General features: G+C 41.4%; 1 protein-coding gene across 11 annotated transcripts in view; it reads left to right on the top strand.

Annotated features, from left to right (window-relative positions):
- The window catches only part of LOC106876238 (uncharacterized), a 55,782-nt gene that overhangs the window by 7,564 nt on the left and 20,777 nt on the right, over nucleotides 1–27,441 (top strand). The window contains exons 1-3 of one of the 11 annotated variants that reach the window (XM_089352650.1): nucleotides 15,456–15,587; nucleotides 16,867–16,982; nucleotides 21,821–22,504. The exons of 2 other annotated variants lie outside the window; for them this stretch is intronic. The gene's annotated coding sequence lies outside the window, so the exon portion shown is untranslated. Of the gene's footprint in view, nucleotides 1–15,194; nucleotides 15,588–16,866; nucleotides 16,983–21,820; nucleotides 23,093–27,441 lie in introns of those variants that run through there. 8 more of the 11 variants (XM_089352649.1, XM_089352648.1, XM_089352656.1 and 5 more) reach the window with 8 other exon arrangements.

Raw genomic sequence — 27,441 nt, forward strand, 5'->3', positions numbered from 1 at the left:
ACATGGTTCCGGTTTCAGTCCCGGTTTCTTCTATCTTAGCCTCATGCCGATTAAAGCCTTGTGAGTGGTTTTGGTAGACAGGAACTGAAAGAAGCATGTCGTATATGTGTGTCTATGTATGTATATGTTTGTGTGTGTGTGTGTGTATATATATATATATATATATATATATATATATATATATATATATATATATATATATATATATGGTATTCCTTCGTCTTGATTCGCAAAATCATAACAAATAACTTGGTAATTTGCGTGTGTGCTTGTTCCTGTGCGTGCTTGTTCTTGTGTGTGTGTGTGTGTGTGTGCATGCTTGTTCCTCTGTGTGTGTGTGTGTGCGTGCTTGTTCTTGTTTGTGTATATGTGCGTGCATGCTTGTACCTCTGCGCGCGCACGCGTGTGCTTGTTCTGTTTTTATGTGTTGTCGAATGTAGATAGAACGAAATTATGCCAACAATGTCGCATTTTAAACAAGCACAAACACACGCACACACGCACAAACAAGAGCAAGCACACACACAACACACAGAGGAGCAAGCAAGCGCGCGCGCGAACACACACACACACACAGAGGAACAAGCACGCACGCTCGTACAACCCATTAGTTTCTCTTCCCATTTCGTCAACTGATAGTTGACAAGACAACACGTGTTCACGGAAATTACCGAGTTCTTCGTTATGATTTTTCGAGTCAAAACGAGGGAATACCATATATATGTGTGTGTGTGTCCTTGTTCGCCTTTAGCCACAACCACCGGTTGACAACTGGTGTTGATGTGTTTGCATCCCCGTAAATATAGCAGTTCGGCAAAAGTAGCCGATAGAAAAAGTGCCAGGCTCACAAAAAGAAAATTAGTACTGGGGTCAATTCCTTGGACTAAAATTCTTCAAGGAGGTGCCCTAGATGGCCGCAGTCTAATGACTGAAACAAGTAAAAGAATAAAAGACTATTCAATAGTCGTGGTATAGTCAGTAAAGAAGGCAAAGGTCTAAGGGAGATAATTCCGACAAGGTTTATCAGAGTGAAGTGGTTCGTCATGACATAGTGACGTGTGGGGCGGAAAAAATCACTGGGACATTTCGCATGCAAAATTTCTTTTAATTTTAAAATCAAAAATTTAGGCAAAAAAGAAAGTTTTCGTTTTTCGTCTTTATCAATCGTACTTTTGTATAACAAAATTATAAACAATGCATTTAAGCATTAGAGTACATTTTCTAAAAGCTTAAAATTACCTTAAATACTCGAGTATAGTCCGCCCTTGAGTATAATACGCAGGGGATTTTTAGGGGTCTGTACCTCTGATAAACCTAAACATTGTGTATAATACGCACCCTTCTCTAACTTGAGTCAAGGAGGTCTATATAACGTCCTTGGTTTGTAAACATATATACGGCAACGTCCTTTATTATTATTGTATATATAACTATGCAAACGTGTAGCTTTTTTGTGCACTTTGTTTGCAGAAAATAAAGAAATAACAGTAATAACATCAGTGAAAAATAAATATTAAGTAAATTGCCTTTACATATTTATCACTTAGAAAATTTTGCTTAGAAAATATTTTTCCATTTTAACCTCGTATATAGTACGCACTAGAAATTTTGACCTTTAAATTTTGGGAAAAAAGTGCGGATTATACTCGAGGATTTACGGTATATCTAAAACACCATGATACACCTGAAAATCCGTTGCGGTACACTGTTAGAAGGCTACAACTTAAATGAAGCTGGGAAGAAAGGTACAACAAGAATTAAGCTTTAAAAAAAACGAAAAAATAAAAAAATCTTGTGCTAGGAAGAACTCTCAAAATATATTCACTTGAAAGAGATTCCATTTTCAACTAGCGCTCATAGATTTATAGCTATATTCGTTTTAATATTCATGATTATTTCATCAAGAATCAGAAAAGAAAATTGTTAGTAACACTATATGATATATTAAGACCGCGAGCTAGCAGAATTGTTTCTGCGCCGGTCAAAATGCTTAACGGCATTTCATCCGACTATACGTTCTAAATTCAAATGCGACCAGGGTCGACTTTACTTTTCATCCTTTCGTGGTCGATAAAATGAGTATAAGTTGAGTACTGATGTCGATATAATCGACTTCTCCCTTCCTTTGCTGGCCTTGTGCCAAAATTCGAAACCAATAATATATGCTAATTTAAGATACAGTAACATAATCACAATTATAATTCTTTCCAATTTTGGCACAAGGCCAGCAATTTTTACATCGTCCCCAGTGCTCAACTGGAACTTATTTTATTGACCCCGAAAGGATGAGAGCAAAACTGACCTCGGCAGAATTTGAACTAACTTTTTCAAATCTTGAGGTAATTGAGCCCCACCAAGGTTTTTTTATACTTAGGAATTAGTTGTCGACTCCTAAGCTTTTGCATTTTCTCAGAGTTAGTCCCTCTCATAGATTATCCTCGTCTTTCCAATGCTTTGACAACTTAATTTTCAGGAAACTCGAATGCTTGGTCAATGTCAGACTCTCTCCAGAGTCCCGCGACCAGGCTGCTTTGCCTCAACGGTTTGGGGATCTAGGTCTGCACAAGTGCTCGTCTCTACCTCTTCTCTGTTTTCTTTCCTCCATTCATGCCTGCACCCATTTAGAAGGCAACATCCCCTTCTCTCCAACATGGACTAGTTCCAACAGGAAAATGAATGGAGCTCTGTTACAGTGGGAGCTTGCCAGTTCTTGTTACAGTTGAGGACAGACAGAAGCAGAGAGTATGGGACAATCTGCACTCAGGTGCCACTTTCAACTCTCACCTTGATCAATCTGATCAATTTTCAAGGTGTTGCCTACTTTCTACTAGTGCAAAATTCCCGGGGGACTGGATTGAGCCCTGCCTGTGGCCAACATTGGAAGTTTACACAGTCTAGATGAGCTCTGCATCTCTATCACACTCGGAGTGGGAGCTGACGTCTGTAGGGGACTGAGATGTCGCTGTGGTAGGCTCCTCAACTCCACAGGTTTTCACGGTATGTCTTGCCGCCTAAATGCTGGTCGTTTTATATATAAATAAGGTACAAAATAAGATACATAATAATCACACATACAAACATTCACATACTTCCCTTGTACATGCACACACATATACTCACACAGAGTTGAAACGCTGGAAGAGGTAGACCCAGGAACACCTGGGATGAGGTGGTGAAGCACAACCTTTGAACATTAGGCCTCACCGAGGCAATGACATGTGACTGAGACCTTTGGAAATATGCTGTGCGTGAGAAGACTCGGCAAGCCAAGTGAGACCATAACCCGTGGCCTTTACCAGGGGTGTAACCAGCCCACTTATGCGTACCTTTCCTTCATTGGACACAATACCCTGCTTGCAAAGACCTGTTGAGGCAAGTGAAATCGAAATCGAAATTTGAACCAAATTCGTTGACTGGCGGCATCCATGCCAACCTTCCTTCATTGGACACTAAACTCTCACTTGCGAAGACCTGTTAGGGCAAGTGAGATTGAAACTGAACCAAATTCGATGACTGGCACTCATGCCAGTGGAGCGCTCATAGCACCATCCGATGTCTTCCTGGGTCTACCTTTACCCTGGATTCCTTCAACTGTTTGGGAGTGACACTTCTTCACACAGCTCTTCTCATCCATCTATAGTACATGACCATACCAGCACAAACGTCTCTCTTGCATGCCACATCCGATGCTTCTTATGTCCAACATTTCTCTCAAGGCGCTTACACTCTGTTGTGTGCACACTGACATTATACATCCAGCGGATCATGCTAGCTTCATTTCTTTTGAACCTACGCATGTCCTCAGCAGTCACAGCCCATGTTTCACTGCTGTGAAGCATGGCAGTTTGCACACATGCATTGTACAATCTACCTTTCACTCTGAGTGAGAGGCCCTTTGTCACCACTAGGAGGTAGAAGCTTTCTGAACTTTGCCCAGGCTATTCTTATTCTAGTGATAACACTCTCTGACCATCCACCCCCACTACAGACTTGGTCACCTAGTTAGCAGAAGCTATCAACTACTTCTAGTTTCTCCCGCTGGCATGTGATGGAATCTGTTTTCAGAGCATATGTGGTGTTTATTGCCCCTGTGCATCTGCTGCACATGAAAGCTATCTTCCCAGTTAATCTTCCTTTGATGTTGCTGCACCTCTTATGTGTCCATAGCTTACACTGAGTACATCTTATGGAGTCTCTACCTACACCTTTTCTACAGATCAAGCCACCTACCTGAAGGGGTGTGTGATGTGCTCGCCTTCCTACTTACTAGAACTTTGGTCTTTGCAACATTGACTCTAAGGCCCTTCGATTTTAAACCTTGCTTCCACACCTGAAATTTCTTCTCTAGTTCTGGTAGTGATTCTGCTATGAGGGCCAGGTCATCAGCAACCTATCTTGTATTCCTCTGTTATTGCCTGGAGGACTATGATGAATAAGAAGGGGCTGAGGGATGATCCTTGGTGGACTCCTACTTCTACTCAGAATTCTTCATTATACTCATTGCCAACCCTAACCTTACTAACAGCATCTCTGTACAGGGCTTGTACAGCTCTTATCAACTATTTGTCAATCCCCAGTTTCCCCAGTCAAAGGCTCTCTCCAAGTTCTCAAAAGCCAAATATAAGGGTTTATCTTTGGCTAGGTATTTCTCCTGCAGTTGCCACACCAGGAATATAGTATCAGTGGTGCTTCTACCTGGCACAAAACCAAACTGCATCTCATCTAAGCAGACTCTCTCCTAATTAGTTGGGCTATGACCCTCTCTGTGACCTTCATCACCTGATCCAGCAGTTTGATACCCCTGTAGTTATTTCTATCTAAAGCATCACCTTTACCTTTGTAGGAGTTGACTATGGTGCTGCTACACCAGTCATTGGGTATGACTCCATCATGAACTCCCTGGTTTACAATGCAGGTGACTAGGCCATAGCCCACACCACCAGATGTTTTAAGCATCTCAGCAGTGATTCCTAATGGGCCGGGGCATTTCCTGGCATCATACCCTTGATTGCTTTATCCACCAGGGTGTTGTTTATTCGGATAGCTGGTCCCTCTACTGGATCAACATTTGGCAGGCTCTCCTCTTCTGTCTGGGAGTCAAGAATATGTCTTGACCCCCAGACAGAAGACAAAACTGTTTGTACTTCAAATTTCTATGAATTTTTACTGATATTTAAAAAGATGATATACATCGAAACCAATAATATTTTCTTTATATAATTCTTTGTTAAGTTCTTTCTCAAATTGAAATGTTTTAGACTTACTTCTGTGCTATTTCCACCTCCATTTTTTATATTTAAAAATTTGATTTTCATATATATATATATATATATATATATATATATATATATATATATATATATATACTTTTATTCTTTTACTTGTTTCAGTCATTTGACTGTGGCCATGTTGGAGCACCACCTTTAGTCAAACAAATCGACCCCAGGACTCATTCTTTCTAAGCCTAGAGTTTATTCTATCAGTCTCTTTTGCCAAACTGCTAAGTTATGGGGACGTAAACACACCAACATCAGTTGTCAAGCAATAGTGGGAGGACAAACACTGGCACACAAATACATACATATATATACAGGGTGGCCTAAAAGTAAGTTTACAGTTATTCAACTATCTCTTTTGCATTCATATATTAACAGTTTGGATCTTAATTATAAAAAAATATGAAACCATTATTCTATGCTAATTTAGTTGATTTTGTCAAGCTCTCTTTTCAGTTTGTAAGATAGAAATTTAAATGTAATAAAATATTTTAAAAGAAATTTAAAGTGCCTATGTGATAACTGTAAACCTACTTCTGGGCCACCCTGTATGTATATATACGATGGACATCTTTCAATTCCCGTCTACTAAATCCACTCACAAGGCTTTGGTCGGCCCGAGGCTATAGTAGAAGACACTTGCCCAGGGTGCCATGCAGTGGGACTGAAATTGGAACCATGTGGTTGGGAAGCAACCTTTTTACCACACAGCCACTTGGTAAAACATAAATCCCAAAAAGAAGCACACTCTAAATTATAGAGCAGTACATTATATAAATAAAGTTCCATAAACCTTTATGCCTTATCTAACTTTATATATATGAGATTTAGAACCCATGACTTTTCCCTTTCTCTCTCTCTCTCTATATATATATATGTGTGTATATATGTATTTGTGCGTCTGTGTTTGTCTCCCACCATCACTTGACAACCGACATTGGTGTGTTTACGTCCCTATAAACCTAGCAGTTCAGCAAAATAGACAGATAGAATAAGTACTAGGCTTATAAAGAATAAGTCCTGGGGTCAATTTCTTCAATTAAAAGCAGTGCTCCAGCATGGCTGTAATCAAATGACTGAAACAAGTAAAAGAATAAAAGAAGATATAGATAGTTTATCCTGTTCATGCTCTATTATTCGTATTATTCTGCATTTAAGAATAAAATTATTTCCTTATTTGTATCTTTCAATACATCTCAACGCTTCTTAAGCAAACTTTGTTTGCTGACTTTCAATGTAAGTTGAATTTAAAAGAATATATATATATATATATATATATATATATATATATATAAGCATATACAGGGCTTGGACAACATAATGGAAACACCTTAAATTTCAAACAAATTTATTTTGATATGGTGTAAGATTGTCTTTGGCAGTAGTTACAGCTTGAATTCTATGAGGTAGGGACTCATACAAAGTTTGAATTGTTTCCAAAGGAATTATTGTCCATTTTTCAGCTAAAACAGTCTCCAGTTCTTATAGTGATGATAGTGGAGGATATCAACTCCTTACTTGTTTTTCTAAAATGCACCATAAATGTTCAATAATATTGAGATCTGGGGACTGTCGTGACCAAATAAGATGTTCAACTTCACTAGAATGTTCCTTGTGCCATTCAGGAACAACTTTAGTCGTGTGAATTGGTGCATTATCACCCTGAAAGATTGCGTTTCCCTCCAGAAACAGTTCTGCAACCATAGGATGAATTTAATTAGATAAAATGCTTAAATAGTCTTGACTATTAATTCTACCATGAAGGGAAACCATTGGGCGAGCAGATTTCCAAGTTATAGCACCCCCACCAGATTATCACAGATCCTCCTCCATGTTTAATAGTCTGGATCAAATTCATCTTTTGGCTGTCTCAAATGCTTCTTTTGGCTGTCTCTCCACATATACTCGACTGGTGGTCAGAAATAAGGTAAAAGATGACTCATCCAAGAAAATAATATGCTTCCACTGCTCTAGGGACCAATTCTGTAGGTTTTTACTCTACTCTAAACGCTTTGCAACGTTTGTTTTTGAAAGTAGTGGTTTTCTGTTTGCAGCCCTCTCATGAAATCTGGCTTTTTGCTGCTCCTGGCGAACAGTTTTTGTGGAAACTGGGTTCTCAAGGTGGTCATTAAGCTCTGCAGTAATTTTGGGAGCTGTACTTTGTGATCCTTTCTTACAGTTCATGTAAGAGTCTGATGGTCCCTATCTGAAAGTTCTGGTTTTCTTCCGGAGTTTTGTTTTAACAAGGAGGTTTTCTCCTCTTTCTCAAAGGCTGTCATTACTTTTGAGACAGTACTTCTTGATACACCAAACATTTTGGCTGTTTTCGTTATGCTTGCGCCTGCCATACAAGCACCAACAATTTGACCTTTTTGAAAGTCCGATAGATCTATCATTTCAATGAATTTTAATTACATTTTTCTGATGATATCTGAAAAGAAACAGCAATTTTAACAAAACATATTAAGCAACACTATTAATAAATAAAAAATCATAAAAATAAACAAGCTTTTGATGGTTTTATAGATATTTCAAAATTATGATGATAGGTGTTTTCATTATTTTGTCCAGCCACTGTATATACATATATAAATTCCAAATTTTATTTAATTTGCTTTGCGGGAAGGACTGTTCCAACGAAATCACGTATTGTCCTTACCTTCGAAATGCGGAGTAGATGGACAGGGACAACTGATGAAGGGAAATATTCTTTATGTTGCATGTCTTGTTTCTCTGTTTTTTTCATTGTTCGAAAAAAAGTTTGTTTTCTGTTTTCATTTCTCATTGTGTTTAACGTTTTTTTTGTCATGTCTGTGGTGTGTGCGTACGAGTAGATGTAATCGCCTTACCTCGGTCTTCCTTTCGTCGACTGCGAGTCTGTCTTGCGGTATCCAATCCTTGAAGCTTGCCCCGACCCAAAGTACACCAGGAATAGCAGCTGCCTCGCCCAAACCTAGACCGTTGCTTAACACGTCTTGTCCTGACCACAACCCCGTTCGAAAAGGGCACGAATCCCGATCGAGGCTCCCTCTGCCTTTTTTCCCCTTCCGGTCGATTCGCCCTTCCGGTCAGCCTCCCCAGACACTGACGTCATACCACACACCACCCTGATCTTAGAGATCACGTTCACCCCTACTCCAATTCGAAGTCCGCCATCCAACCGGGCGGGCGCCCTACACATCGAGATCTTCTCAAGCTAGGTGGCTCGTTTCCATCGCACTCTTCATCCGACGAAGTGGCTATCCTGCGCAGATCCAGCACGTGACGCGGCATTCCATCCACAGATACATTGTTTCTGGAATTGACCCCTGTCACTGTTCCCCTGCCCCATTGTGATGTGCAGCGTGCCTTCGGCGGCTTGACCCAAACTTCTTCCCCTACTTTCACGCCAGCAGATCCCTTCTCTTCCTCGCAGAACTCCGGCGTCTTACTGGGATGCATCCATTCATATTTGAACACCGCTCTGTGCGGCACAGACTCTTCTGCTTGTCCGGATCGGGGAGACATGTTGTACCAGTAGACCGCTTCCGGGGGTGAAATGTGCCCCCTTTCAGCCATGGCCTTGATCGTCCGATGGTGCCTCTCAACGATTCCGTTGCCACTCGGCCTATGCGCCGCTCTAAATAATCGTCGCATCTTCCACCGGTCAAGCATCTCTTCCAACGCTTCCGAACGAAACGCCACCCCGTTGTCCATTAGCAGTTCTTCTACAGGACCCCTCTCCAAGAATATCCCGTTCAGAATGTGGGCAATCTCATCGGCAATGCCTGTCCTCAGCTCCCTCCAAATGGCCAGCTGGCCCGGCCCGCAGTCAACCATGCTGAGATACATTTCCTGACGGTAGTGCGTCACATCCACAGCCAGTCTCCTCCAGTTGCACTCTACTGAGAGGTTCCCCTGCTCATGCCCACCCGGGGCGGGGTCAATGGACTGGCATCTGTCACATTTCGCGATCACTTTCTTAACGTTTCTCCTAGTGACGTCAGCATCAACCATTTTCGCCAGATACAGGGTCCTATCCATCCCCAAGTGGTGCATAGCATGTAGCTCCTTCAGTTCAGAGTCACCCAGCCGACATGCTGCCGCTATCCCTTTCCTTGCTTCCTCCGGTTCCTCCAGCCACGCCCTTTTCACCCTGGTCAGTGCGTCCGCCCTGTTTCTTTCCGAAGGCACGAAAACCACGTTCAGCTTCAGTCCGAACTCGGCGATCAGCTCTCCCAGAACTCCTAGGCAGCGTTTCACCAGCATCTCCGCGGCACCTTTCATCCGGACTCTCTTCTCGCTGGTAATTACTGTTCCTACCCAGCCGACCACAGTGGCCGAATCCGTCCGGATCTCGATCGAGCGCAGTCCCCATCTCAGGGCCAAGTTCACCCCTTTCAGCACCGCATCTAGTTCGGCGACATTGATGTGGTTGAAGTCGTCCGCTTTCCGTAACCAGGCCGCATCCTCCCCCTCAGCACCTTCGATCTCCAACACAACCCCTATCGCTATACTGCTAGCATCACACCAAACCATCCCGCACTCCGTCTAACTGGGTCTTCCGCTCTCGTTCTCTCCAGGATTTCCTGCATCATCGCCACCGTCGCCTCTCCTACCTTGTCACTCCAACTCTCCCCCTCTGCTCGTCTCTTGATGTAACTACATGCAATGCGCAACCAACGAGCGATCGGATAGTGTCCGATCAACTTTCCACAAACCGAGAACAACTCTCTCCTGCTGACGCTGGAACTCAGCTCTGGGATCTCGTTTCCTCTCCGGAACACCAGCTTGCCCGATCTGTCTTTTTGTAGCTTCAGCCCCAGCGCAGCTCCCCCCACCATCGACTCAGGTGGCTTCGCAATCAGACCGAACCTCTCCAGGTGTCTCACTACCTCGGTGGCTGGCACTACCAGTCTCGTCAACCAAAATGTCATCGATGTAGGAACTGGTGGCCTTCCTTATCCTCTCCTCTTTCCCTAGGACGGACTTGAGCACCATCGCCATAATTTTCGGAGCGGAATTCAGCCCGAAACCCAGCCTGGTTAAACAGTACGTCCGGCCCTTGTACCGCACCAGCTGGTATCGCCACAGCTTGTCACTCACACGGAGCTGCAAATATGCCGACTTCAAGTCGACGATCGTCACTGCCTTGGTCGACTGTCTCCACACACGTAACATCTCACCGCAAAGGTCCGTTGCCTCACCTCCCGTGTGGCACGATATATGGTCGTTCAGTTCTCTAAAGTCCAGCACCGGTCTGACTTTTCCTTTCGTCGGCTGCACCACTGCCATCAGAGGCAGCACTCCACTCACCACCTCCTCTTTCCACGGGACAAGGACTCCTTCCTTGATCCATCTCTCTACCTCCAGCAGCTCACCCTGTTCCTTAGTAGTGGGGGCTCGTCCTTCCATCGCCACTCTATCGTCCACCTCCGACCATCAAACGCCGCCTGAAAATCTTTGTTTTCGATGGTGTAAGCGGCGCTGTCCTCGACGGGGCTCTGCTCTCCCTGGCGGTCCCGATTCACTGCACACGATGTCCCCACGCTTCCGAACGTGACCTCATCTCCTGCAATCCTAATGTCACCAAGACGGTTGATGGCGTCCATCCCCAACACGACATCAACCCTGTCTATCACATAGTCGATCACGATCACCCGTAGCCTCAGCGCCGCACTCGGTAACGCTATCTCCAGACTGGAGCTGCCCCTGCAACGGATCTCTCTACCGTCGACCGCCCGGACGCTACTCGTCCCATCCCATTTCTTCGCCACCCTTGGCGTCACGAGGGTAGTCGTGCAACCCGTGTCCATGAGGGCCTTGAACTTCTTCCCTTTGACCTCGACTTCGACCACGGGCAGCGCCTCCACAAGCGCCTCTACTTGGTTGTGGGGAAAGTTTGAGAGGCAGCAACTTCCCCACGGTCGTTTCCCTGGTTGCAATCACGGGCGATGTGCCCAGTCTTCCTGCATCGATAGCAGACGGGCCCCGATTTGGCGCATTCCCTCGCCATGTGCGGCCCCTGACATTTGAAACACCGGCCCGAGAACGGCTGCTGTCGTTGCTCGGTAGGCTTCCTCACGCTGTCGTCTGTCGGAACATGCCTCTGTCGCCACCATCGCTATCGGCTTCTGTCCGACGTGCTGTGTCAACACACGAGCTTGCGCTACTAGCTCGCTGAGTGCCATCTTTCTCCTGCCAGGCATCTGCTGCAATCGGATCCCTACGTCGTCAGGGAATCCATTTACAAACGCCAGCTGCGCCGCTCTGTCCAGGCCTTCTCCCGTAAACCCAGCCAGCGTGGCCAGTCTTCGCACTTCCGCCGCGTACTCATCCACCTGTTCTCCCCCCCCCCCATCTAATCGTTCCTAGTTTTACGAAGGCAGCGTACTCGCTCTCCGTATACGCTTCCCTCAACCTCCGTTCGACGTTCTCTGCACTTAATCTTTCTTCCTCGTCTATTTCTCGGTAGAGGGTCAGGGCACTCCCTTCCAAGTATAGAGCCATGAGACTCGCCACATCACTTATTCCTTGCAGCTTGGCAACGAGCCTAATTTTTCGTATCCAAGCCATCACATTCTCCTTCGCCATTAAAAGGCCTGATCACATCGCTGGCGATCCTAATCTTGGTGGCTGCCATCGCGGCGAATTTCTGCACGTGGGGCCGAAATAGCTTGTGGTGTGTGCGTACGAGTAGATGTAATCGCCTTACCTCGGTTTTCCTTTCGTCGACTGCGAGTCTGTCTTGCGGTATCCAATCCTTGAAGCTTGCCCCGACCCAAAGTACACCAGGAATAGCAGCTGCCTCTCCCAAACCTAGACCGTTGCTTAACACATCTTGTCCTGACCACAACCCCGTTCGAAATGGGCACGAATCCCGATCGAGGCTCCCTCTGCCCTTTTTCCCCTTCCGGTCGACTCGCCCTTCCAGTCAGTCTCCCCAGACACTGACGTCATACCACAATGTCCTGTACCCATATATGCATGTATGTATACATATAGAGGTAGATATGTACATATATGTATGGATATATACATATATTTATATATTATTTATATTATTATATGATCGAATGCCACGCATCCTTCTCTAAGTAAGTTTTTATCTATCTATCTATCTATATATATATATATTATTATAAAATCTGTTAATTAATCATATATTAGTTAATATCGATTAATTATCAGGAGGCCAGCACATCTAAAGAATCAAAGAGATTCAGAAATATTATCTGCAATCTCAGGGGATTAAGGTACATTTTAAAAAATAACGTCGACCACTAACGTGGACAATTAATGCGCTAGAAATAGATCACATCTTGTGTCTATTAAGACCTAGATTGTTCTCAACATGAAACATAGCAGCATACCAAACCGTGAGCGGGTAAGACATTTAAAATCACCTGAAAAAGCATTCTTAAACAGGAACCGATTTCGGATTTAACAAATTCTTACCATTTGTCTATTCCTCTTCAGCCTGATTTGTAATGTAACCGCAATCATCAGAATCGTATACAGAGTTGCCCACTGCCATGGGTGCACGTGCATATGGTTCTGCTAATTACAGCTTAATGGTAAAATTCAAAAGTCTTCGTTTTGGCGCGCTAATTCCAGGAATATATCTGCAGAAAATATTTACTGCGTCGTATATATTCAGTATGAGAACATGGGTAATGGGTAAAATATTATTATAAAATCTGTTAATTAATCATATATTAATTAATATCGATTAATTATCAGGAGGCCAGCACATCTAAAGAATCAAAGAGATTCAGAAATATTATCTGCAATCTCAGGGGATTAAGGTACATTTAAAAAAATAACGTCGACCACTAACGTGGACAATTAATGCGCTAGAAATAGATCACATCTTGTGTCTATTAAGACCTAAATTATATATATATATATATATATATATATGCATATATATGTATATATATATATATATATACCTCATCATTTCGCATTTGTCTTGCTTCTATATGTTGGTTCCCTGACGAGGAATATATGTGGAATTCCAGCAGCTCTTACTTCTTAGGAGTAGAGTGCACATATATTCTGAAACATATGTAGGAATTAAAGGAACTTTTATTTATATGCGTTTTGCTCCATTTATTGTTATTATTCATTTCTACTCAAAATGCATCACTTTAACTTGGTATCTCTACCTATAAAATGGGTGTGATATCCTGTTTTTTTTTTTGTGTGATTTTTGCTACCCATGGTAGCTGTTAACATATTTACATTGTCAAGGTTTTTTAAACTGAGATAATATTAATATATACATAAACTAATATATATATATATATATATATATATATATATATATATATATATATATATATATATATATATATATACATATATATATATATATGTAAGGAACGACCGTGCGAACTCAAAAAGGAGAAATGGTGACGAATGGAAAAACAGAGGACTCCTTTTATTTAAACGTGTCACACGGTCGAACACAAAATAATATATCAATGATGATATACAAATAATGTTATGCTACGATAACATAGATGACCAGTAATGAAAGACCACAACCGTATAAGATGAATAACAGTGATATTTATTATGGCGTTAAAGATGTATGTCTGTGAGTGAGTGTGAATGCGACATATAAGAACATAATCAAAGACAGGCCGTCGTACAAAGAAAAGTATGTATGTGAGTGATACATGTATGTGTATGTGAGTTATTACAGCAGATAGAAAGAGAGTCAATAACACGTGAGCATTTTTATACCAGTTCTTGTGTACCCAATAGTATGAGTCTGTATGTGAAAGGAGGGGAGGCTGAGTGTGGCAGAGCTGATCACTAGTTGTGCTTTGGCTTCGATGCCAGGGCCTTGAGGACAGACGTTTATCGCAGACGTTTATCTCTTGTCTGTTTATTATCGTGGTGAAGCTAAGTCACCTAACAGAATCGAAGAGAGAGAGATGTGCCGCGGTGGTTTAGTTTGGTGTACATAGTAAGTCGTGTTGACGCTGGTGGAGATTGATGCTGGATAGTAGTTGTAGACTCGTGTTGCTGATGTGGCGACGGCGGTGGTCATCGTTGGCTGGACAAAGCTGTTGAAGTGGTCGCTGGCTGATTGTTGCTGCTGCTGTCGTGTGGTACACGGAACAGATCTCAAAGAGAAACTGGACCGAGACGAATTTGCTGGGTATGAGTTGATCTATTTAAGGCGTTAAGGGGGCTCCCAGACAGTGATAGAAAAACACTATCACGTGACCTTATTAAGGGCTGTGATTGGTCAGTTTGCGTTCTGGCGGGAACGGTTCGAAGAAGTTGCCGATTCAAATAATGATCAGTCACGTGATGACAAGGTTAACGTTTTCCGCTACGTTCGCGTTTGTTTATATTTAAATGAGAAGAATGGCGATAGCAGTTTTGTATCTAATGGCGATAGGTAGTTTCACTACATATATATATATATATATATATATATATATATATATATATATATACACACACATATATATTGAAAAATTAGGAAAAATACAAAAATGAATAGTTTGTACATATGTTTCATCGTCACAGTTATTTGGTACACAGCATCAAATGTTTAGAGTGCATTTTAATGCCTAACTGCAATGGATCATCAAGGGAACATGTCTATATGTGTCTTTGTGTTTGTCCCCACCACTGCTTGACAAACGGTGTTGGTTTGTTTACGTCCCTGTAATCTAGCAAAGTAGACCGATAGAATTCTCTAAAAGGCGTACTTTAGTCGATTTGTCCGATTAAAACCTTCACGGTAGTGACCCAACATGGCCACAATTCAATGAGTAAAACAAGTAAATGATAAGAGACTAGAATTACATTAAGTTATTTCTACTACAAGCACAAGACCAGCAATGTTCTTGGAGGGGGAAAATCATTTATATCGACTCTTCATTACTTATTTTATCATTTCCTATCTGATGAAGTGTCAAGTCGTCCTTGCCCGAATTTGAACTCAGAACGTAAAGAGCCAGGAACATTGCTGCTAATCATTTTGTCCGATTTAAACAAGAATAACATTAATAGTTTAATATTAATGAGAGACCAGAATTACATTAATAATTGTTTAACATCATTAAGAGACCAGAATTACATCGAGAATAGTAGTTTAATAACACCTTTGTTAACAACCGAAAACTATATTTGCGTAGTGGACGAAATACAAACTAAGGGCACATAACTGGTGTGATTAATGAACTTCACACGTGGTCAGGGGCTTCAGATTTAATAACAAATCTGTTTATTGACTACAATTTGCTGTACAATTAGCATTTCCTTGCTGGGTACACCAATCATCATCTATCCATCGCCTTCACTGTACGTATACACAAACATAATTCTACTTTGATTTTACTAGATACCTCCCTGTTAACTCTATACGTATTCTGATTGCTTGATATCCCATATATATGATTACCCATGTTTGTGTTGTGTTAACACAAGAGCGACACTATTGACAATATGTCGTGCACTATTGTTGTTGCCTTCTTTTTAATAGAATGACAAGTCCTGGAAGTTTTAGTTTGAATATTTTACTGCAGTGTATATATTTTGTTTATAATTTATGTAATTCCAGCTGTATCGTTGACAGATCCAAGTTTTATATACTGTAGTATTTAATTAAAGTGTATAGCTACATTGTCTTCTCGTTTTCCCTTTATTCTTTATATTCTTAATATGTTTACATCCCCTAAGTGTTCTTTTGTAAAAAATGTTTCAACACCCAGATGTAGCATTTATTGTTCAAATCAACTTCGAAGTTTTAATTTTCAAGTTAAAATTTTGTTTAACACACGCAAACACACAAACACTGTTTTGTTTTGTTGTCTTATTGTAGGTTTATAGTTTCATTAGAAGTATAATTGGTTCATCATCAGCTTTACTTCATTCCAATTCTGTTAATTATTTCTTATAATGAACTGCTTTTATATTAAAACAATCACTCCCGCCCCAAGCATACTTTTTGTCTTTTCTAATTCTTATTATATTTTGACGCCTTTTTGTTATCCCTTACTTTACAACTGTCCTCTTTTAACTTTTGTTTTTCCTCCAAATTTCGTCTGAACATACAACAAATTGTTTTGGTTTTTGATTATCCGTCGTATGTCATTTATCAGTCCTTTGTCGTAACAATCTGTTTGTGTGGAGCTTGTCAGCGAGTAGCAATTTTCAAAAACTTAAATCAAAACAAATCATTATCCTTTCTTTATCCCTCCTCTCAACAACAGTAAAGAAAGATTGCCGAAATATTTACTGCCTTCTATCTGTTTACTATCCATACTGCACCTTTGTAGTAGTAATTAGTTGCATTTTCTGCAGTGTTTTACCCTACTCCAATTTAAGCTTTTATCCCGAATATTTTAGTGTCCGTTCTTTGTGATTTTCTTTTCTTTACTAATGCTCGAATCTTCCTATTTTAAGTTATTTTAATTTGGCAATAAAAGCTAGTTTTATTTCATTTACACTGCAAGTTGTTGATTGTACCATTTTATCAATATCCGAATTTCTTTTATTGTATTCGAAAATTTGCCGAACACTCATCTAAACTTCAAATACTTTTGAAAATTATACTGCCTAATTCTGACTTTACTTCTAGGCTTCACATGCTTCTAGGTCTTAAATACGTATGGCCTATGAACCATAAACTTCTGTGGTCACCAAATTTACAACACTTGGAATTTTGTTAAAACCTTCTAGGTTAACAAACGCAAGGTATAGTTATTAGCTTTTCACAAAGCATTTTTATTTGTCGCCCTTTCACGAAGAATGACAGTTTTGTCTTTTGCTCATATGCTATGATTCTGTATACACCATTGATGCCCTTACTATTTTTCTCAATGTCTTTATTGTTACTGTCTAACTAGCATAAATAGGTGTATTTATTTGATGTGAAATAGAAGTTTCTTAACTAACGCCTTCTGTGCACAATGTTGAATAATATGAATCTAAACCCGCTCAATAGGTCAGTCATTGTTAATTCTGGGATGTGCTTTTATTGTTACAATCACTTGTCGAGTTGTACTTTTAAATTTGGAGTGATAAATTATTAATTATCTATACATAGCTCTTGTAGCGACCGTGCGACCAGTAGATGGTGACGAGGAATGGCTCCTTTAGCGCATCGCACGGTCGGCACAAATATAAAAACAAAAAATGAAATGAGGTTAAAATGAGTTAAGTGCCAACAAGGAAAAGAGAGACATAACCAGTAAAAGGGCACTGTCATGGTATTAGCTGTCAGAAGTGAAAGTAGAAAAATCTGAAGGAACGTTACTGCTGGTTTGAGTTGATTCTTTGGCTACTGACAGCTAATACCATGACTGGCCGGAGCGAGCTATCTGTCTGTCTGTCTCTCTCTCTCTCTCTATCTATCTATCACTCGAAAGTTATTGGAACAAATTTGACACCTATATCCATGCGTTTGAAAACACACAGAGTATAAGGGTACTACTAAAGCAGAGTGGTCCCGAACGCGCAGTCGCGCTAGCTAGTCGTGAGTGGTCGATCCTATTATTTTTAAACTTCAAACTTCATTTGTTTTCTATTTTGATAAATTCTCTCTGTTGAAAATTATATTTTTATATTTTAAATAATTTGCAATTTCAGAAAATATATTCTTATATTAAATTTGCGTTTTCTAATTTGATAAATTCTACGGACACAAACAGAGGTGAACGAGTGATAGATAGATAGATAGATATAGAGAGAGAGATAGTGAGATAGGTAGACAGACAGACAGATAGATAGCTCCGGCTAGTCAGTAGCCAAAGAATCAACTCAAACCAGCAGTAACGTTCCTTGTCAGTTCTACTTTCAATTCTGACAGCTAATACCATGACAGTGCCAGTAAAAGATATAAGAGAAAGGTTTTATTGGTTGTCAACTAGAATGTCTGTGTGTGTGTGAATGCGACATAGTAAAACAACAATAGACAGGCCCTCATATAAACAATGTATGGGTATACAAACGTGTATGTGAATGCGAGAGATACAGAGCATAGAAAACAATCTATAAGGACGTTAGAAGAAAGTTCAGACTCAAGGATGAGAAATTACAGTTCGTATTCAAGGTACACAGTGGTAGAGGTGCTGTACAAGAAGTCGTGGCGGCAAAGCAGAGCCAAGAAAAGATACTGTCGCCCGAGAAGTTGAAGCTAAGATGCTGCGGCTGGTTACTTGGTACAGGAGGTCTCGCAGGTTGTACTCACTGTTAACCATGGTGAGGCAATTTACAAACAGTGTTGAGAGAACCTGTGCGGGTGCTGTTGGTGGTGTGTACGTAGAGACGTCGGTGTAGATGCTAAGAAGCTGGAAGTGGTGACGAAGATGGAGTTTGCAGTAAGGTGTTGAACAAAGTATTGGATCTCCATGAAGGTTTGTCGTGTCGTCGTTGGAACTGGCTGAGTACTGTATGGTCAGTGGCTACACCTCAAAAGATCTGGAACCGAAAGTATTTCTTTTATTCCTGATAATAGGATATATAGAGGGGACAAACAAGGACAGACAAGAACATATATATGGGTCTTCAGTTTTTTGCGAACGTTTTAATGAATGAAGATGATAATATATAATATATGATAATATAAAAATTATTAGTTAAAAATTTAACATTCTTTTTTTGTTTGGGTTATTCCACTAACCCGCCGGTTGATTTCCTTTTTTTCCGTTCTTTCATTTCTTCTATGCCTGGACCGGCCCGTGTTGGCACGGCTCCTTGCATACTCATCTTTCTTACAATTTCCTTCCATCTTTTCGCGAACACTCTTTGCAGAAGGCTCCTCCTCTCCAGATGGATCTTGAAAGCAAGATGGGCGGTGAAGTAATTCACTAGCCCTCGTCTGGAGATGAACTGTCCTGTTGCAATCCCTTTCATTCGCGTCTTCCATACTGTTTCTTTCAATATGGTTATTATGCAGAGAAATGCTGCCTTCTTTTCTTTGGAGAAAGGGGAAAGCAATACAATCCTTATCATGGACTCAGTCAAGAGCCGCACTCCCTCTGCATCCAACATCAGCTGTTCGGCATAGGTTATCAACTCCCTCAGCTTCTCACCGTCTTGTATCCTTTGATGGTGTCTTCTATGCAAGGTAGATGCCCTTCGTCAGACACGGTGATGGTGATATCATCCGAGTAAGCCGTCACATTTCTTCTGTAACAAAGATCATATGGGTTCACCCCCACGTCCCTCAATTTCTGCAGCAATGGCTCGAGCGCCAACACATACAGAATCGGGGACGGGGCAGCCCTGGTCAACTGAACGCTCGATCGCGAATGGGTTTGAGAAGAACCCATTTACCCGGACTATTGATTCGATATTGCCATACATGGCTTTAATCCAGCCTCGGAAGGTTGGGCCAAATCCAGCCGCCTGGAGGACCGCCAGCAGGTATCCGTGGTCAACCCTATCGAACGCCTTAGACTGGTCTAAATTCACCAGTGCCCCACCGTTGCCATGCATTTTACCCACCCGCTCTATGGTGTTGCGAACGAGGTGAAGATTGTCCTGTATCGTCCTTCCTGGGATGGCATATGTTTGTGCTTCTCCCACCAGGTCGCCCACAACAACCCTAACTCTCTTTGCAAGCACCTTGGCCAAAATCTTTAACTCTGTGTTTAGCAGAGTTATGGGTCTGAAATTATTTACTTTGTCCCACTTGCTCTGGTCTTTCCTGATCAGTGTCACCACTCCTCGGCTCACAGCTTTGGGATTCCTCTCATTCTGCTGCCAGTTTGTTTACACACTGGCCAGTATGTCCCCAAACAAGTCTGGCATGCAACTATAAAATTAATAGGGAAGACCATCCAGACCTGGTGACTTGTCCCCGGGGCACTCGGACAGTACCTCTCTGATCTCTTGGCTGTGATTGGTCCTTCACAGCGCTCAGCATCACGAGCCGAAAGACACGGGCTGCCGTCTAGAAAACACCGTAAGGCATCCCCATGGTCTAACGTCCCATCCCTCCCGAACAACGCGGCAAAGTACTTGTGAAAGACCTTGCATATCTCCTTTTGTCCTTGGATCTCCTGCCCTGACTCATCTGTCAAAGACCCAATCATAGCATCGATGCCACAATGGGTTTCTTCTGAGCGAGCCCATCTAGCAACATTGATACCTTCACGGCCCGGACTCTGCATCCTTCGTGTTTGGTATTGAGGTGTTGGTCTAGTGCCGATCTTGCCGCCAACACTTGTGTCGCAGAGCCCGCTCTCAGTGCCTCTTCTAATGCCTTAACTGATTCCCTTTCTAATCTAGTCAGTTCTAGACTTAACTGTTTGCTAAATCTAATTGACTCAATTCGAAGGGCTCTTTTGAGGGCACTCCAGCGCCGGTAAGTGCCTTCTTCACTAACTCCTTAATCTGGCTACGGTAAGCCTCGCAATCCAATAAGGTCTTGTTCAGCTTCCAGTAGCCAGATCCCTTTCTATGTATCTTATCTATAATTACCCTACACATCACTAACTTGTGATCTGTGTAGGGTACGTAGGTAAATTGTGGACAACTAAAAGTATGCCTGTCTCTAGTACTTACGACTATCCTGTCTATATAAGACCTGACCATTCCGTCGTTTCTTGCCCAGGTTCATACTGGGATGTTCGGGTGGTCAAGTCTATATCGATCTGCCAGCTTGAACCACTTCAGCAGATCGATGAGGCATGAGTTCCCCTTTCTATCTTTTGAGCCCACGCTATCCAGGCATGCATCCAGTATAGCATTGAAGTCACCTGGTACAACTACTGTCCTCGATGTCACCAAGAAATTCTCCAGGTGTTGAAAGAAGTTAACCCGTTTGCCTGTATTACTAGGCGCGTAGATGCCTACCAGCCTGAAGGGCTTACCACTGTATGTTAGATCCAGAACAACCAACTTGCCTTCTGGGTCCATGAAGATTGTACGTATCTACATGACCAGGCTTTTTCGGGTCAAGGCAGCCACCCCTCTGCTCCCTCCCTCCCGGCTAGGAGAAATTATCTTCTCGTAGTCTTTCAGGTGTGCCAAGAAGGCCTGCAGCTTGTCCAGCCTGGTCTCTGTAATAACCATCACATCTATACTATGTGACCTGAGGCTGTCGAGGAAGCACGCCTGCTTCCTCTTTGAGTTCAGGCCATGCACATTTAAACATGCTATGTTCAACACGGTCATTCTAAGACATAGAAGAAAGAAACTTACTCACTAGTTCTGTGGACCGTCTCTTGTAATCTGAATTATTTTTATTTTCTCCTCACATTTGAACAGCAGGGTGGCCACGATCCAGCCTACCTCCGGGGGGGGGGGGGTTAATTTTTATCCGGGATGTTCTATGTCCCAGATATAGCAGCAGTAATAAAATGTTGCAACTTTGCAAGGTTCTCGTTGACAATTCTTTTGCTTGCTCTGTCGATTCGAACCTTGCTTCTATCGTGGTGAATTTTATTCCTCTATTCAAGTATTTAATTTGGCTCGTTGTGCCAAGGCATTTTTCTATGGAGCTTTCCTCCAAGTGTTCGAATCTCTTTGACTCCATGTTATAAGTTTTATAAACTATAGTTTTTTTCTTTTATTTTATTTTGCAGTTCACTCGATTCTCCGTCTTTCTCTGTAATCATTCCAAAGAATGCTTGGATTTCCATGACCTTTAAATTGATTTGTTCTTGGCCACTGCAAAATTCATGGTAGATTTTTCTTCGATTGAAGACATTTTTTTTTTTTTGCAATAAACAATTCCGTATCACAGAGAGAAAAACAAATTTTACAATTTCCAAAAAACGGAAGCACAATTCAAAAAAAAGTTCATACAGTATTCCTTCCCCCAAAGGGAGAGAGTAACAGTTCACAAAAAGTGATAACAGTAGTAACAACAGTATTTCCCTTGCGGGAAAACAACAAATACAAATGTAACAATAACAGTAATTCTAACACAATAATAACTAACCTTATGGCACAATCAAGCAATAATCGAACTCAAGACCAAGGCTGGAGCCAAAAGACATTGACTTGCTGTGTCACTGAAGTTTTATAGGGTGCACTCGGCTCATCAGAGGTTTAGAAAAGACTGTCTCACGTGACCTTATCAGAAGGCTGCAATTGGTTGGTTTACACCCTGGCGCAAAATAGAACAAGAGACAAAATGCGCCAATACCAACCAATCAGAGTAGTGGATACAACAGGGTCCAAAGATGCAGTCGAAGGCTAGCTGTTATCTGCTACGTCCGCATTCATGTATATATAACAGAGAGAGAGAAAAGCTTCGCTACACTGTAAATGTGCACTTCTTTGTTACAAATTTCAGTGTTCCTGGCCAACTCTGAACCAGGAAAGCTCTTAATCTTTAATTCAAGATAAGCCTAAATGTGAATATGGTCAAGAATAAAATAATACAGATATAGTTGTTGTGCTGTCTTGGTAAGATAGTTTGTTTGTGTTGGTCACCATTGTCACACTGGAATGATACATTGGTACTTATTGGTGTGAGCTTAGCTGCCTGTTAAACCATAATAAACAGGCATGAACATAGTTGCATATTTTAATGGTACGATTTATTGAACAAGAGAACAATTCAATATAAACTTCTAACAATTGCTGGTAGTGATTGGAATAAAACAAAGTAATGACTAAGTAGACTTGAAATACTGGAAAGAGTTGGCCTGCAAGTATGAAGAAGAGTTCCTCTTCAATTCTAGCCAGATTCAGTTAAGGAAAATTTGGTGTTGCTGGATGAGAGATGAGGTGTAATTTCTGGTGACTCTCGCATATCTTTGTGACTGTTCTGGTTCGCTTGTCAAGAGGAGAGATATCTATTCTCTGGACCTTTCTCAAACCTCTACTGTTAATCTGGTTTTCTTGTGGTAAGAGGTGAGATGTATGTTTCCTGGTTGCTGTCAAGCCTCTGTGAAGATTCTTGGTGCCAAACTGCTTTATAACTAGAGAAAAGTGCTCAAATCTTAGGGACATTTCAGATAGTGTCCATGATATAGCTGCAAGCTGATTAGTTGATAATTAGAACATGTGATTTGCATGTGATTAACTCATGTCATCAACTTGATAACCAAAATATGTTAGGTTTGATCCAAGCTTTCGCTACATAAGTCAGTACCCATGAACCATATTTACAAAATAAGCACCAATTTGTTATTGGATAGGCAGTCAATGTGTAATTTGCATAAATTACTGTGGCCATGTGGTAAGAAGCTTGCTTCCCAATGACATAGTTCTGGGTTCAGTCCCACTGCGTGGCACTTTGAGCATGTGTCTTCTACTATAGCTTTGGGTTGACCAAAGTCTTGTGAGTGGATTTGGTAGACGTAAACTGAAAGAAGCCCGTTGTATATATACATATATATATGTATTTATGTGCCTGTTTTTGTCCCCCTACCATTGTTTGACAATCGATGTTGGTGTTTTTATATCCCAGAAATTTAGTAGTTCAGTAAAAGAGACCAGTAAAATAGGTACTAGGCTTACAAAGAATAAGTCCTAGGGTCAATTTGTTCAACTAAAGGTAGTGCTCCAGCATGGCCACAGTCAAATGACTGAAATGTGTAAAAGAGTAAGAGAGTAAATGTAAATCAAATGTACAGATGTGAGTTAAATACTATTTACATGATGGGTTACAGTGATGACTTTTCGGTGTCTTTGTTTGTACTGACTTTTGAATGAGCATCTGTGCAATGTCTAGATTGTCGTGTAGTTGGAAGCAGTGTAGATAATTCTGGGTTTGCTGTCAATACGGAAAGTATGAATATGGTATTGGAAATATGAATACTGAATCTCAATACAGTGATTGAACTAAGATGTGTTAAGTGTGATTTACTGGATGTACGTGGAGGCGCAATGGCCCAGTGGTTAGGGCAGCGGACTCGCGGTCATAGGATCGCGGTTTCGATTGCCAGACCAGGTGTTGTGAGTGTTTATTGATCGAAAACACCTAAAGCTCCATGAGGCTCTGGCAGGGGATGGTGGTGAACCCTGCTGTACTCTTTCACCACAACTTTCTCTCACTCTTACTTCCTGTTTCTGTTGTACCTGTAATTCAAAGGGTCAGCCTTGTCACACTGTGTCATGCTGAATATCCCCGAGAATTACGTTAAGGGTGCACGTGTCTGTGGAGTGCTCAGCCACTTGCACGTTAATTTCACAAGCAGGCTGTTCCATTGATCGGATCAACTGGAACCCTCGACGTTGTAAGCGACGGAGTGCCAACAACAACTGGATGTACAGCAAACTTCTAAGACTATATTGCTTAGAAAAGTAAGTTTAAAAGTAACTGGTTTGATTGTCAGTTGTATCTAAAGTATTGTATTGACGATTGTTGTTTAGCCCTAGGTCTGTCCTGATTGAGTAGACATGATCAAAGGCATTCCAAAAGGGATCATCCCATTTTTTTTTAAACATCTAGGATTACATTAGTCAATGTGTTCTTCACTTTTCAAGTTGGTAGGGAATTTGTTTGTTATTTCTTGCATTTTAGGCACCCTTCCAGGTTCAAGGTGACTGTATGGTATGAGTTCAGTGCAAAAGGTAAAGGAATATATTATTAGATTGGATTGTAAGATGGCAAGCTGGCAGAATCGTTAGCATGCCAGACAAAATGCTTAGTGGCATTCCATCTGTCTTTACATTCTTAGTTCAAATTCTGCTGAGGTCAGTTTTGCCTCTCATCCTTTTGGAGTTGATAAAATAAGTTCCAAATGATTGAGCACTGGGGTTGACGTAATCGACTACCCTCCTTCCCACAAATTTGTGCCTATAGTAGAAAGGATTATTTTCTGCTTGGGAGGCTTATAAACTAAATCAGACTGAGTATTAAGTCAAAATATTTGTGTATGTATATGTTGGGAGGCAGTTTGGTTGATAGTTAATGTTGGAAGTTTCTGATATTAACAAATAAGCATTCCTTAAGAATATATAATGTGTGTGTATGTGTATATATATATATATCTTTTATTTTTTACTTGTTTCAGTCATTTGACTGTGGTCATGCTGGGGCACTACCTTGAAGTGTTTAGTTGAACAAATTGACCTCAATACTTATTGTTTTTTAAAGCCTGGTACTTATTCTTTCGGGCCCTTTTTGCCAAATTGCTAAGCTATAGGGATGTAAACAAACCAACAGCAGTTATCAAGCATTGGTGGGGGACAAACACAAAAACATACAGATGCATAAACACACCCATCATCATCATTTAATATCCATATTCCATACTGGCATGAGTTGGATGGTTTCACAAAAGCTGGCAAGCCAGAGAGCAGTAACAAGCTCTATTGCCTGTTTTGGTATGGTTTCTACAACTGGATACCCTTCTTAATACCAACCACTTTACAGAGTGTACTGGGTGCTTTTTTTTTTTTTTTCATAGTACCAGTACCAGTGAGGTCACCAAATAACTTGCAAAACAAGACAAAGTCCGCTTGACTGGGTGGAGTAGTATTGAGGGAGGCGGCGTATTGGGTGGAGTAGTATTGAGGGAGGTTAAAAGAATAATAGGATAAAGAGAGATATCTTACTGTAGATATCCTTTATGGATTGCTTGAAGCTTACTAACTTTCTACATCTCAATCCTTGAATCTTACAACTACATAACATTTTATATATATATATATATATATATATATATATATATATATATATATATATACACTGTATAAAAGATTGTGGGTAAGTCCAAAACAATGCAAAGTAAATGCAAGGTAAATCACAAGAAAACAAATATGTGAATTAATGTAGACTTACCTTGTATTCAATATTTCAGAGTTATGACCCCATTTTCAAGCAGTTGACGAATGTTGTCGATATGCATGTGTGTGTGTGGAGTGGACATGTGCAGAAGGGTGTTGCTATAGCAACCAGCTAGCTTCCTGTAACTCCCTTCTATTATTGATCTTGGGTTTCTTTTGGTGTATGAAGATAGCCTCAGAGATTCTAAGGTTGCCCCTGTACCACTTTGTTGCCTTGATGTGCACTGTGAACTCCCGGGACTGGCATTTCCCTACAAGTTTCTTCACGGAAGTGTCTGCCTGCATGTGTTCCTTAACATGTACATGCAGTTTTCTTGTCATGCTTCTGATGTAGGATATGCCACATTTGCCACAGATGATCTCATATATGACATTGGTCCTCTGGCACAATTCAGGGTCATTGATGGGGCAGTTTGACAATGTGCACTCCTCAGAGTAGTGAGAGGTGTTGTTCTTGGGAAGGGCCGGTGTGCACTATCTGTATATTGAGTCCTTCCCTGCAGACTGTGTAGTATCACTGCAGTAGTTCTGTCATGAAAGTGTGGTAGGTTCAGGAAGCATGAGCGTGGCCATTGCCAGTACCGCCTGACTGGCCTACATGCGGGTGACACGTAAAAGCACCCACTACACTCTCTGAGTGGTTGGCGTTAGGAAGGGCATCCAGCTGTAGAAACTCTGCCAAATCAGATTGGAGCCTGGTGTAGCCATCTGGTTTCACCAGTCCTGAGTCCAATCGTCCAACCCATGCTAGCATGGAAAGCGGACATTAAACGATGATGATGATGATGTGCCAGACTTGGGAGTATGCTGGTTCTTCCGGGGTTTATTGACCTTGATGTTCTTCAGGCACCGCTGTTTAGCTAAAATTGGTGGGTAGCCATTCAGGAGGGTTAGATCTCTGAGGAACTGTTTGATGTAGATGGCCTTGTCGGTCACAATGCTGCAATTATTGTTTATACGTGCACAAAGTCCTCATAAGTAGGAAGGCAGACAAAACACAAACCCCTTCAGGTAGATAGCCCTGCTCGATCTGTAGAAAAAGAGTGGGAAGTAACTCTATAAGATGCACCCAGTGCAAGCTATGGACACATAAGAGGTGCAGCAATATCAAAGGAAGGTTAACTAGGAAGTTAGTTTTTGTTTGCAGCAGATGTTCTGGAGCTATAAATACTGGAAATGTGCAGAAAACAACTTCTGCCACATTCCAGGGAGAAAAACTAGAAGTGGTTGATAGCTTCCGCTATCTTGGTGACCAAATTAGCAGTGGAGGTGGATGCGCTGAAAGCGTAGCTGCTAGAATTAGAATAGCCTGGGCAAAGTTCAGAGAGCTCTTACCTCTGCTGGCGACAAAGGGTCTCTCTCTCAGAGTAAAAGGCAGATTGTATGACGCATGTGTACGAACAGCCATGCTTCATGGCAGTGAAACATGGGCTGTGACTGCTGAGGACATGCGTAGGCT

This window comes from Octopus bimaculoides, chromosome 5 (assembly GCF_046866305.1).
Source record: "Octopus bimaculoides isolate indiv1 chromosome 5, ASM4686630v1, whole genome shotgun sequence".
Taxonomy (NCBI): Eukaryota; Metazoa; Mollusca; class Cephalopoda; order Octopoda; family Octopodidae; genus Octopus; species Octopus bimaculoides.